Source organism: Procambarus clarkii, chromosome 71, assembly GCF_040958095.1.
Source record: "Procambarus clarkii isolate CNS0578487 chromosome 71, FALCON_Pclarkii_2.0, whole genome shotgun sequence".
Classification (NCBI taxonomy): domain Eukaryota; kingdom Metazoa; phylum Arthropoda; class Malacostraca; order Decapoda; family Cambaridae; genus Procambarus; species Procambarus clarkii.
The window spans coordinates 29,803,497-29,817,495 of record NC_091220.1 but is presented as its reverse complement, the minus strand read 5'-3'; positions in this window follow the sequence as shown (position 1 = coordinate 29,817,495).

Below are 13,999 nucleotides of genomic sequence, written 5' to 3'. Positions count from 1 at the left end.
TCAAATTAGTTTCAAATGGTCAGTCAGAAGGCTCCCTCGCATGATTCGCTCAGACAGCAGGTTACCCGTGCGGAAAATGACAGCGACACCGAGTCTACCCAATATATATCTAATACGTTAAGGTGATGTCGTTACATCGTTCAAATTAGTTTCAAATGGTCGCCCATTAAGCACCCTGCTCTGAACATATAAAGAAAAAGTCTGATGTACCACACCCGATTTCTGCAGAAAGGTAAATTTTTCGGCTCGATTTTCTCCAGAATATGCACATCTAAGTGAGGTGAGCACATGATCGCGAATGCACCGTAACCGAGAACAAACACCTTGCATTAAGGGAAAATACTGGAGCCAAAAAACGAAAATTGAAACATTTGCTCCTTTTCTCTCGAAACAACGAGACACTATGTCGACAATTCGTCAATACTCGTCTGTAGGCTCCTTCGCATGGTTCTCTAAAACAGCACATTACACATGAGGAATGTGCAAAAAACACCAAGTCTACCCTATATGTATCGAATACGTTAAGGTGATGTCATTACATCGTTCATTTGAGTTTCAAATGTTCGGCCAGGATGGGATGCAAACACAGTGTATAATATAGTTTGTTTGAATTGAGATTCCCACCAAAGTTTACCACAACGAAACAAATGTTGCCAATACGCCAGTATCTGTCTGAAGGCTACCTCGCATGGTTCTCTCAGACAGCAGGTTACCCGTGCGGAAAATGACACCAACACCGAGTCTACCCTATATATATCGAATACGTTAAGGTGATGTCGTTACATCGTTCAAATTAGTTTCAAATGGTCCGTCAGAAAGCTCCCTCGCATGGTTCTCTCAGACAGCAGTTTACCCGTGCGGAAAATGACAGCGACACCGAGTCTACCCTATATATATCTAATACGTTAAGGTGATGTCGTTACATCGTTCAAATTAGTTTCAAATGGTCCGTCAGAAAGCTCAGTCTAAGCATACTCCATTGTGAATTGTGTTAAGAACATTTATATTGCGACATGGAATTGATAAGCTCTTTATTTTGAGGATGGGATGCAAACATAGTGTATAATATAGATAATGTTTGAATTGAGAATCCCACCAAAGTTTTCCACAACGAGACAAATAATGCCAATACGCCAATATCCGTCAGAAGGCTCTCTCGCATGGTTCTCTCAGACAGCAGGTTACCCGTGCGGAAAATGACAGCGACACCGAGTCTACCCTATATATATCTAATACGTTAAGGTGATGTCGTTACATCGTTCAAATTAGTTTCAAATGGTCAGTCAGAAGGCTCCCTCGCATGATTCTCTCAGACAGCAGGTTACCCGTGCGGAAAATGACAGCGACACCGAGTCTACCCAATATATATCTAATACGTTAAGGTGATGTCGTTACATCGTTCAAATTAGTTTCAAATGGTCGCCCATTAAGCACCCTGCTCTGAACATATAAAGAAAAAGTCTGATGTACCACACCCGATTTCTGCAGAAAGGTAAATTTTTCGGCTCGATTTTCTCCAGAATATGCACATCTAAGTGAGGTGAGCACATGATCGCGAATGCACCGTAACCGAGAACAAACACCTTGCATTAAGGGAAAATACTGGAGCCAAAAAACGAAAATTGAAACATTTGCTCCTTTTCTCTCGAAACAACGAGACACTATGTCGACAATTCGTCAATACTCGTCTGTAGGCTCCTTCGCATGGTTCTCTAAAACAGCACATTACACATGAGGAATGTGCAAAAAACACCAAGTCTACCCTATATGTATCGAATACGTTAAGGTGATGTCATTACATCGTTCATTTGAGTTTCAAATGTTCGGCCAGGATGGGATGCAAACACAGTGTATAATATAGTTTGTTTGAATTGAGATTCCCACCAAAGTTTACCACAACGAAACAAATGTTGCCAATACGCCAGTATCTGTCTGAAGGCTACCTCGCATGGTTCTCTCAGACAGCAGGTTACCCGTGCGGAAAATGACACCAACACCGAGTCTACCCTATATATATCGAATACGTTAAGGTGATGTCGTTACATCGTTCAAATTAGTTTCAAATGGTCCGTCAGAAAGCTCCCTCGCATGGTTCTCTCAGACAGCAGTTTACCCGTGCGGAAAATGACAGCGACACCGAGTCTACCCTATATATATCTAATACGTTAAGGTGATGTTGTTACATCGTTCAAATTAGTTTCAAATGGTCGCCCAATAAGCACCCTGCTCTGAACATATAAAGAAAAAGTCTGATGTACCACACCCGATTTCTGCAGAAAGGTAAATTTTTCGGCAAGATTTTCTCCAGAATATGCACATCTAAGTGAGGTGAGCACATGATCGCGAATGCACCGTAACCGAGAACAAACACCTTGCATTAAGGGAAATTAATAGAGCCAAAAAACGAAAATTGAAACATTTGCTCCTTTTCTCTCGAAACAACGAGACACTATGTCGACAATTCGTCAATACTCGTCTGTAGGCTCCTTCGCATGCTTCTCTAAAACAGCGACACCGAGTCTACCCTATATATATCTAATACGTTAAGGTGATGTCGTTACATCGTTCAAATTAGTTTCAAATGGTCCGTCAGAAGGCTCCCTCGCCTGGTTCTCTCAGACAGCAGGTTACCCGTGCGGAAAATGACAGCGACACCGAGTCTACCCTATATATATCTAATACGTTAAGGTGATGTCGTTACATCGTTCAAATTAGTTTCAAATGGTCCGTCAGAAAGCTCAGTCTAAGCATACTCCATTGTGAATTGTGTTAAGAACATTTATATTGCGACATGGAATTGATAAGCTCTTTATTTTGAGGATGGGATGCAAACATAGTGTATAATATAGATAATGTTTGAATTGAGAATCCCACCAAAGTTTTCCACAACGAGACAAATAATGCCAATACGCCAATATCCGTCAGAAGGCTCTCTCGCATGGTTCTCTCAGACAGCAGGTTACCCGTGCGGAAAATGACAGCGACACCGAGTCTACCCTATATATATCTAATACGTTAAGGTGATGTCGTTACATCGTTCAAATTAGTTTCAAATGGTCAGTCAGAAGGCTCCCTCGCATGATTCTCTCAGACAGCAGGTTACCCGTGCGGAAAATGACAGCGACACCGAGTCTACCCAATATATATCTAATACGTTAAGGTGATGTCGTTACATCGTTCAAATTAGTTTCAAATGGTCGCCCATTAAGCACCCTGCTCTGAACATATAAAGAAAAAGTCTGATGTACCACACCCGATTTCTGCAGAAAGGTAAATTTTTCGGCTCGATTTTCTCCAGAATATGCACATCTAAGTGAGGTGAGCACATGATCGCGAATGCACCGTAACCGAGAACAAACACCTTGCATTAAGGGAAAATACTGGAGCCAAAAAACGAAAATTGAAACATTTGCTCCTTTTCTCTCGAAACAACGAGACACTATGTCGACAATTCGTCAATACTCGTCTGTAGGCTCCTTCGCATGGTTCTCTAAAACAGCACATTACACATGAGGAATGTGCAAAAAACACCAAGTCTACCCTATATGTATCGAATACGTTAAGGTGATGTCATTACATCGTTCATTTGAGTTTCAAATGTTCGGCCAGGATGGGATGCAAACACAGTGTATAATATAGTTTGTTTGAATTGAGATTCCCACCAAAGTTTACCACAACGAAACAAATGTTGCCAATACGCCAGTATCTGTCTGAAGGCTACCTCGCATGGTTCTCTCAGACAGCAGGTTACCCGTGCGGAAAATGACACCAACACCGAGTCTACCCTATATATATCGAATACGTTAAGGTGATGTCGTTACATCGTTCAAATTAGTTTCAAATGGTCCGTCAGAAAGCTCCCTCGCATGGTTCTCTCAGACAGCAGTTTACCCGTGCGGAAAATGACAGCGACACCGAGTCTACCCTATATATATCTAATACGTTAAGGTGATGTTGTTACATCGTTCAAATTAGTTTCAAATGGTCGCCCAATAAGCACCCTGCTCTGAACATATAAAGAAAAAGTCTGATGTACCACACCCGATTTCTGCAGAAAGGTAAATTTTTCGGCAAGATTTTCTCCAGAATATGCACATCTAAGTGAGGTGAGCACATGATCGCGAATGCACCGTAACCGAGAACAAACACCTTGCATTAAGGGAAATTAATGGAGCCAAAAAACGAAAATTGAAACATTTGCTCCTTTTCTCTCGAAACAACGAGACACTATGTCGACAATTCGTCAATACTCGTCTGTAGGCTCCTTCGCATGCTTCTCTAAAACAGCGACACCGAGTCTACCCTATATATATCTAATACGTTAAGGTGATGTCGTTACATCGTTCAAATTAGTTTCAAATGGTCCGTCAGAAGGCTCCCTCGCCTGGTTCTCTCAGACAGCAGGTTACCCGTGCGGAAAATGACAGCGACACCGAGTCTACCCTATATATATCTAATACGTTAAGGTGATGTCGTTACATCGTTCAAATTAGTTTCAAATGGTCCGTCAGAAAGCTCAGTCTAAGCATACTCCATTGTGAATTGTGTTAAGAACATTTATATTGCGACATGGAATTGACAAGCTCTTTATTTTGAATGTACCACATTCGATTTCTGGAGAAAGGTAAATTTTTCGGCTCGACTATTTCGGCCAGAATAAGCACATCTAAGTGAGGTGAGCACATGATCGCGACTGCACCGGAAACGAGAACTAGCACCTTGCATTGAGGGAAAAGACTAGAGCCTAAAAACAAAATAATGGGAAACATTTGCTCCTTTTCTCTAGCAACAACGAGACACTATGTCGACAATTCGTCAATACTCGTCTGTAGGCTCCTTCGCATTGTTCTCTAAAACATCAGATTACCCATGAGGAAAGTGCAAAAAATACTGAGTCTACCCTATATGTATCGATTACGTTAAGGTGATGTCATTACATCGTTCATTTGAGTTTCAAATGTTCGGCCAGGATGGGATGCAAACATAGTGTATAATATAGTTTGTTTGAATTGAGATTCCCATCAAAGTTTCCCACAACGAAATAAATGTTGCCAATGCGCCAGTATCCGTCAGAAGGCTCCCTCGCATGGTTCTCTCAGACAGCAGGTTACCCGTGCGGAAAATGACAGCGACACCCAGTCTACCCTATATATATCGAATACGTTAAGGTGATGTCGTTACATCGTTCAAATTAGTTTCAAATGGTCGCCCAATAAGCACCCTGCTCTGAACATATAAAGAAAAAGTCTGATGTACCACACCCGATTTCTGCAGAAAGGTAAATTTTTCGGCTCGATTTTCTCCAGAATATGCACATCTAAGTGAGGTGAGCACATGATCGCGAATGCACCGTAACCGAGAACAAACACCTTGCATTAAGGGAAAATACTGGAGCCAAAAAACGAAAATTGAAACATTTGCTCCTTTTCTCTCGAAACAACGAGACACTATGTCGACAATTCGTCAATACTCGTCTGTAGGCTCCTTCGCATGGATCTCTAAAACAGCAGATTACCCATGAGGAATGTGCAAAAAACACCGCGTCTACCCTATATGTATCGATTACGTTAAGGTCATGTCATTAAATCGTTCATTTGAGTTTCAAATGTTCGGCCAGTAAGCACCCTGCTCAGAACATATAACGAAAAAGTGTGATGTACCACATTCGATTTCTGGAGAAAGGTAAATTTTTCGGCTCGATTTCCTCCAGAATAAGCACATCTAAGTGAGGTGAGCACATGATCGCGACCGCACCGTAAACGAGAACTAGCACCTTGCATTGAGGGAAAAGACTGGAGCCTAAAAACAAAATAATGGGAAACATTTGCTCCTTTTCTCTAGCAACAACGAGACACTATGTCGACAATTCGTCAATACTCGTCTGTAGGCTCCTTCGCATGGTTCTCTAAAACAGCAGATTACACATGAGGAATGTGCAAAAAACACCAAGTTTACCCTATATGTATCGAATACGTTAAGGTGATGTCATTACATCGTTCATTTGAGTTTCAAATGTTCGGCCAGGATGGGATGCAAACATAGTGTATAATATAGGTTGTTTGAATTGAGATTCCCACCAAAGTTTCCCACAACGAAACAAATGTTGCCAATGCGCCAGTATCCGTCAGAAGGCTCCCTCGCATGGTTCTCTCAGACAGCAGGTTACCCGTGCGGAAAATGACAGCGACACCGAGTCTACCATATATATATCTAATACGTTAAGGTGATGTCGTTACATCGTTCAAATTAGTTTCAAATGGTCCGTCAGAAGGCTCCCTCGCATGGTTCTCTCAGACAGCAGGTTACCCGTGCGGAAAAAGACAGCGACACCGAGTCTACCCAATATATATCTAATACGTTAAGGTGATGTCGTTACATCGTTCAAATTAGTTTCAATTGGTCGCCCAATAAGCACCCTGCTCTGAACATATAAAGAAAAAGTCTGATGTACCACACCCGATTTCTGCAGAAAGGTAAATTTTTCGGCTCGATTTTCTCCAGAATATGCACATCTAAGTGAGGTGAGCACATGATCGCGAATGCACCGTAACCGAGAACAAACACCTTGCATTAAGGGAAAATACTGGAGCCAAAAAACGAAAATTGAAACATTTGCTCCTTTTCTCTCGAAAAAACGAGACACTATGTCGACAATTCGTCAATACTCGTCTGTAGGCTCCTTCGCATGGTTCTCTAAAACAGCAGATTACACATGAGGAATGTGCAAAAAACACAAAGTTTACCCTATATGTATCGAATACGTTAAGGTGATGTCATTACATCGTTCATTTGAGTTTCAAATGTTCGGCCAGGATGGGATGCAAACATAGTGTATAATATAGTTTATGTTTGAATTGAGATTCCCACCAAAGTTTACCACAAGGAAACAAATGTTGCCAATACGCCAGTATCTGTCTGAAGGCTACCTCGCATGGTTCTCTCAGACAGCAGGTTACCCGTGTGGAAAATGACAGCGACACCGAGTCTACCCTATATATATCTAATACGTTAAGGTGATGTCGTTACATCGTTCAAATTAGTTTCAAATGGTCCGTCAGAAAGCTCAGTCTAAGCATACTCCATTGTGAATTGTGTTAAGAACATTTATATTGCGACATGGAATTGATAAGCTCTTTATTTTGAGGATGGGATGCAAACATAGTGTATAATATAGATAATGTTTGAATTGAGAATCCCACCAAAGTTTTCCACAACGAGACAAATAATGCCAATACGCCAATATCCGTCAGAAGGCTCTCTCGCATGGTTCTCTCAGACAGCAGGTTACCCGTGCGGAAAATGACAGCGACACCGAGTCTACCCTATATATATCTAATACGTTAAGGTGATGTCGTTACATCGTTCAAATTAGTTTCAAATGGTCAGTCAGAAGGCTCCCTCGCATGGTTCTCTCAGACAGCAGGTTACCCGTGCGGAAAATGACACCAACACCGAGTCTACCCTATATATATCTAATACGTTAAGGTGATGTCGTTACATCGTTCAAATTAGTTTCAAATGGTCGCCCAATAAGCACCCTGCTCTGAACATATAAAGAAAAAGTCTGATGTACCACACCCGATTTCTGCAGAAAGGTAAATTTTTCGGCAAGATTTTCTCCAGAATATGCACATCTAAGTGAGGTGAGCACATGATCGCGAATGCACCGTAACCGAGAACAAACACCTTGCATTAAGGGAAAATACTGGAGCCAAAAAACGAAAATTGAAACATTTGCTCCTTTTCTCTCGAAAAAACGAGACACTATGTCGACAATTCGTCAATACTCGTCTGTAGGCTCCTTCGCATGGTTCTCTAAAACAGCAGATTACACATGAGGAATGTGCAAAAAACACCAAGTTTACCCTATATGTATCGAATACGTTAAGGTGATGTCATTACATCGTTCATTTGAGTTTAAGAACATAAGAACATAAGAACAAAGGTAACTGCAGAAGGCCTATTGGCCCATACGAGGCAGCTCCTATTCTATAACCACCCAATCCCACTCATATACTTGTCCAACCCGTGCTTGAAACAATCGAGGGACCCCACCTCCACAATGTTACGCGGCAATTGGTTCCACAAATCAACAACCCTGTTACTGAACCAGTATTTACCCAAGTCTTTCCTAAATCTAAACTTATCCAATTTATACCCATTGTTTCGTGTTCTGTCCTGTGTTGATACTTTTAATACCCTATTAATATCCCCCCGGTTATGTCCATTCATCCACTTGTAAACCTCTATCATGTCACCCCTAACTCTTCGCCTTTCCAGTGAATGCAACTTAAGCTTTGTTAATCTTTCTTCATATGAAAGATTTCTAATTTGGGGAATTAACTTAGTCATCCTACGCTGGACACGTTCAAGTGAATTTATATCCATTCTATAATATGGCGACCAAAACTGAACTGCATAATCTAAATGGGGCCTAACTAGAGCAAGATATAGCTTGAGAACCACACCAGGTGTCTTGTTACTAACGCTGCGATTAATAAATCCAAGTGTCCGATTTGCCTTATTACGAACATTTATGCATTGATCCTTTTGTTTTAAATTCTTACTAATCATAACTCCCAGATCCCTTTCGCAATCCGACTTCGCAATCACAACACCATCTAGCTCGTATCTTGTAACTCTATCATCATTACCTAACCTCAGAACTTTACATTTATCAGCATTAAACTGCATCTGCCAATCCTTTGACCATTTCAAAACCCTATCTAGATCAACTTGAAGTGATAGTGAGTCCTCCTCCGAATTAATTTCCCTACCGATTTTCGTATCATCGGCAAATTTGCAAATGTTGCTACTCAAACCTGAATCTAAATCATTTATATATATTATAAACAACAGAGGTCCCAGGACAGAGCCTTGAGGCACTCCACTTACAACATTTTCCCACTCTGACTTGATTCCATTTATACTAACTCTCTGTTTCCTTTGGTATAGCCATGCCCTAATCCAGCTTAATATAGCACCCCCAATACCATGAGACTCTATCTTTTTAATCAGTCTTTCATGTGGCACTGTATCAAAAGCTTTGCTAAAGTCAAGGTATACAACATCGCAATCCTTACCACTATCAACTGCCTCAACAATGCTAGAATAAAAAGATAACAAATTTGTTAAACATGAACGGCCATTTATAAAACCATGTTGCGACTCAATTATTAATTTATGTTTTTCAAGATGAAGACGAATTTTATTTGCTATTATAGATTCGAGTAACTTTCCCACAATAGACGTTAGGCTAATTGGTCGATAGTTAGACGCAAGTGATCTATCTCCTTTCTTAAAAACTGGTATCACATTAGCAACTTTCCAAAACTCTGGCACTCTGCCTGACTCTATTGATTTATTAAATATGGTTGACAGTGGGTCACAAAGCTCCTCTTTGCATTCTTTAAGCACCCTAGCAAACACTTCATCCGGCCCTGGGGATTTGTTTGGTTTGAGTTTTACTATTTGTTTAAGAACATCCTCCCTGGTAACTGCTAAACTCGTCAACCTGTCCTCGTCCCCACCCACATAGACTTGTTCGGCTGAAGGCATATTGTTAAGTTCCTCTTTAGTAAATACAGATACAAAATATTTATTAAAAATACTACTCATCTCTTCATCACTATCTGTTATTTGACCTGTCTCAGTTTTTAATGGACCTATCCTTTCCCTAGTCTTAGTACGATATAACTGAAAAAACCCTTTAGGATTTGTCTTTGCTTGCCCTGCTATGCGAACTTCATAGTTTCTTTTTGCTTTCCTTATCTCTTTTTTAACATTTCTAACCAATTGTACGAATTCCTGTTCTAAAGTGACCTCCCCATTTTTAATCCTTTTGTACCAAGCTCTCTTTTTACCTATAAGGTTCTTCAAATTCTTTGTTATCCACTTTGGGTCATTAGTATTCGGCTAAAGGCATATTGTTAAGTTCCTCTTTAGTAAATACAGATACAAAATATTTATTAAAAATACTACTCATCTCTTCATCACTATCTGTTATTTGACCTGTCTCAGTTTTTAATGGACCTATCCTTTCCCTAGTCTTAGTACGATATAACTGAAAAAACCCTTTAGGATTTGTCTTTGCTTGCCCTGCTATGCGAACTTCATAGTTTCTTTTTGCTTTCCTTATCTCTTTTTTAACATTTCTAACCAATTGTACGAATTCCTGTTCTAAAGTGACCTCCCCATTTTTAATCCTTTTGTACCAAGCTCTCTTTTTACCTATAAGGTTCTTCAAATTCTTTGTTATCCACTTTGGGTCATTAGTATTCGATCTATTAGTATTCAATTTGTATGGTATACTACGTTCCTGTGCTTTGTTTAGAATATTCTTAAATAAGTTATATATTGAATCCACATCGAAATCCCCATTTAAGTCACCTATCGCTGGGTTCATGTCTCGCTCCAAGACCGGCCCACACCCCATACCCAAGACTTTCCAATCAATTTGACCCAAAAAATTTCTTAGGCTATTAAAATCAGCTTTTCGAAAATCTGGCACTTTAACAGAATTTTCTCCTACTGGTCTATTCCATTCTATGCTAAATCTGATTTCTTTGTGATCACTGCTCCCTAGCTCACTCCCTATTTCGATGTCATTAATTTGCGTTTCCCTGTTAGTTAACACTAAATCTAAAATATTATTTTCCCGTGTTGGTTCCTTAATGTGTTGCGTAAGAAAGCAATCGTCAATTAATTCTAGAAAATCTTCTGCTTCACTATTCCCTGTTTTGTTCAACCAGTTTATTCCGCTAAAATTAAAGTCACCCATGACATAAATACTGTTAGATCTAGATGCTCTAGATATTTCATCCCATAGATGCTTTGCTTCCATTCTGTCTAAATTTGGTGGCCTATATATTACTCCTATTATAATATTATTAGCTTTTTCGTTTAATTCAATCCAAATAGTTTCTGTGTGTGGCTCTGTTTTGATTCCCTCTTTGAGACTACATTTCAAATTGTCCCTAACATATATGGCTACTCCACCTCCTCGTCTAATATATCTATCTGTGTGAAATAGTTTAAATCCATATATTTGATATTCAGCTAATAGTTCTCTATTTTCTACATTCATCCACGTTTCGGTAAGTGCAATAATATCTATTTTTTCTGTGCAGACAAGAGCATTTAATTCGTTAATTTTATTTCTTAGACTTCTACTGTTAGTGTAATATACCCTAAGTGAATTGTTATTTTGCGGACCTTCTCTTTCCCTGATAGTTTTGCCAATTCCTTTCTCCCACAAACACATACTTTTATTACCTCCTTCCTCCAAATCAATTCCCATACCTCTATCTACTAACAGTTTAAACCCAAACAAACACCTCTAACCACTTCTTCTAGCGAGTTCGCAACAGCAACAACCCCAGCTCTCGATAGATGCACCCCATCACGAGCATACATTTCATTTCTTCCATAGAAGTGTTCCCAGTTGTCTATGAAAGATATTGCATTTGATTTGCAATATCTTTCCAGCCGGCAATTGACACCAAGTGCCCTCGATATCCATTCATTTCCCACTCCCTTTCTTGGAAGAATGCCACATATGATCGGGATTCCTCCCTTGCTCCTAACTAACTCTATGGCTGTTTTATACCTCTGAATCAGTTCCTCACTCCTGACTCGACCAACATCATTTCCTCCCACGCTAATGCAAATAATGGGATTGTTCCCATTACCAGCCATAATATCATTCATGTTGTTTATAATATCACCAATGCCAGCTCCGGGATAGCAAACCCTTAACCTGTTCCCCCTATCTCTAGCACAAAACGTTCTATCCAAATACCTTATCTGGGAATCTCCCACAACTAATGTTTGCTTAGGTACTTCCTTTACTTTCTGAGGGGCCTGCGCTTCCTTTCTCTTCGTTGCTTTCCCTTTTGCGCGATCCACAGTCTCTCCACAGCACTCGTCCTCCAAAACGTCAAATGAATTTGAAGTTGCTATGGCGTTTGAAGGCGGCTTTATCAAAGTCTTCTTAAGGCCCCTGTCTTTCGCAACTCTCCAAGACGAGGTCCCTTTACTGCTGGTGATCCCTTTACTGCTGGTTTCAAATTTGAGTTTCAAATGTTCGGCCAGGATGGGATGCAAACATAGTGTATAATATAGCTTATGTTTGAATTGAGATTCCCACCAAAGTTTACCACAACGAATCAAATGTTGCCAATACGCCAGTATCTGTCTGAAGGCTACCTCGCATGGTTCTCTCAGACAGCAGGTTACCCGTGTGGAAAATGACAGCGACACCGAGTCTACCCTATATATATCTAATACGTTAAGGTGATGTCGTTATATCGTTCAAATTAGTTTCAAATGGTCCGTCAGAAGGCTCCCTCGCCTGGTTCTCTCAGACAGCAGGTTACCCGTGCGGAAAATGACAGCGACACCGAGTCTACCCTATATATATCTAATACGTTAAGGTGATGTCGTTACATCGTTCAAATTAGTTTCAAATGGTCCGTCAGAAAGCTCAGTCTAAGCATACTCCATTGTGAATTGTGTTAAGAACATTTATATTGCGACATGGAATTGATAAGCTCTTTATTTTGAGGATGGGATGCAAACATAGTGTATAATATAGATAATGTTTGAATTAAGAATCCCACCAAAGTTTTCCACAACGAGACAAATAATGCCAATACGCCAATATCCGTCAGAAGGCTCTCTCGCATGGTTCTCTCAGACAGCAGGTTACCCGTGCGGAAAATGACAGCGACACCGAGTCTACCCTATATATATCTAATACGTTAAGGTGATGTCGTTACATCGTTCAAATTAGTTTCAAATGGTCAGTCAGAAGGCTCCCTCGCATGATTCTCTCAGACAGCAGGTTACCCGTGCGGAAAATGACAGCGACACCGAGTCTACCCAATATATATCTAATACGTTAAGGTGATGTCGTTACATCGTTCAAATTAGTTTCAAATGGTCGCCCATTAAGCACCCTGCTCTGAACATATAAAGAAAAAGTCTGATGTACCACACCCGATTTCTGCAGAAAGGTAAATTTTTCGGCTCGATTTTCTCCAGAATATGCACATCTAAGTGAGGTGAGCACATGATCGCGAATGCACCGTAACCGAGAACAAACACCTTGCATTAAGGGAAATTAATGGAGCCAAAAAACGAAAATTGAAACATTTGCTCCTTTTCTCTCGAAACAACGAGACACTATGTCGACAATTCGTCAATACTCGTCTGTAGGCTCCTTCGCATGGTTCTCTAAAACAGCACATTACACATGAGGAATGTGCAAAAAACACCAAGTCTACCCTATATGTATCGAATACGTTAAGGTGATGTCATTACATCGTTCATTTGAGTTTAAATGTTCGGCCAGGATGGGATGCAAACATAGTGTATAATATAGTTTGTTTGAATTGAGATTCCCACCAAAGATTACCACAACGAAACAAATGTTGCCAATACGCCAGTATCTGTCTGAAGGCTACCTCGCATGGTTCTCTCAGACAGCAGGTTACCCGTGCGGAAAATGACACCAACACCGAGTCTACCCTATATATATCTAATACGTTAAGGTGATGTCGTTACATCGTTCAAATTAGTTTCAAATGGTCGCCCAATAAGCACCCTGCTCTGAACATATAAAGAAAAAGTCTGATGTACCACACCCGATTTCTGCAGAAAGGTAAATTTTTCGGCAAGATTTTCTCCATAATATGCACATCTAAGTGAGGTGAGCACATGATCGCGAATGCACCATAACCGAGAACAAACACCTTGCATTAAGGGAAATTAATGAAGCCAAAAAACGAAAATTGAAACATTTGCTCCTTTTCTCTCGAAACAACGAGACACTATGTCGACAATTCGTCAATACTCGTCTGTAGGCTCCTTCGCATTGTTCTCTAAAACAGCAGATTACCCACGAGGAATGTGCAAAAAACACCGAGTCTACCCTATATGTATCGATTACGTTAAGGTCATGTCATTAAATCGTTCATTTGAGTTTCAAATGTTCGGC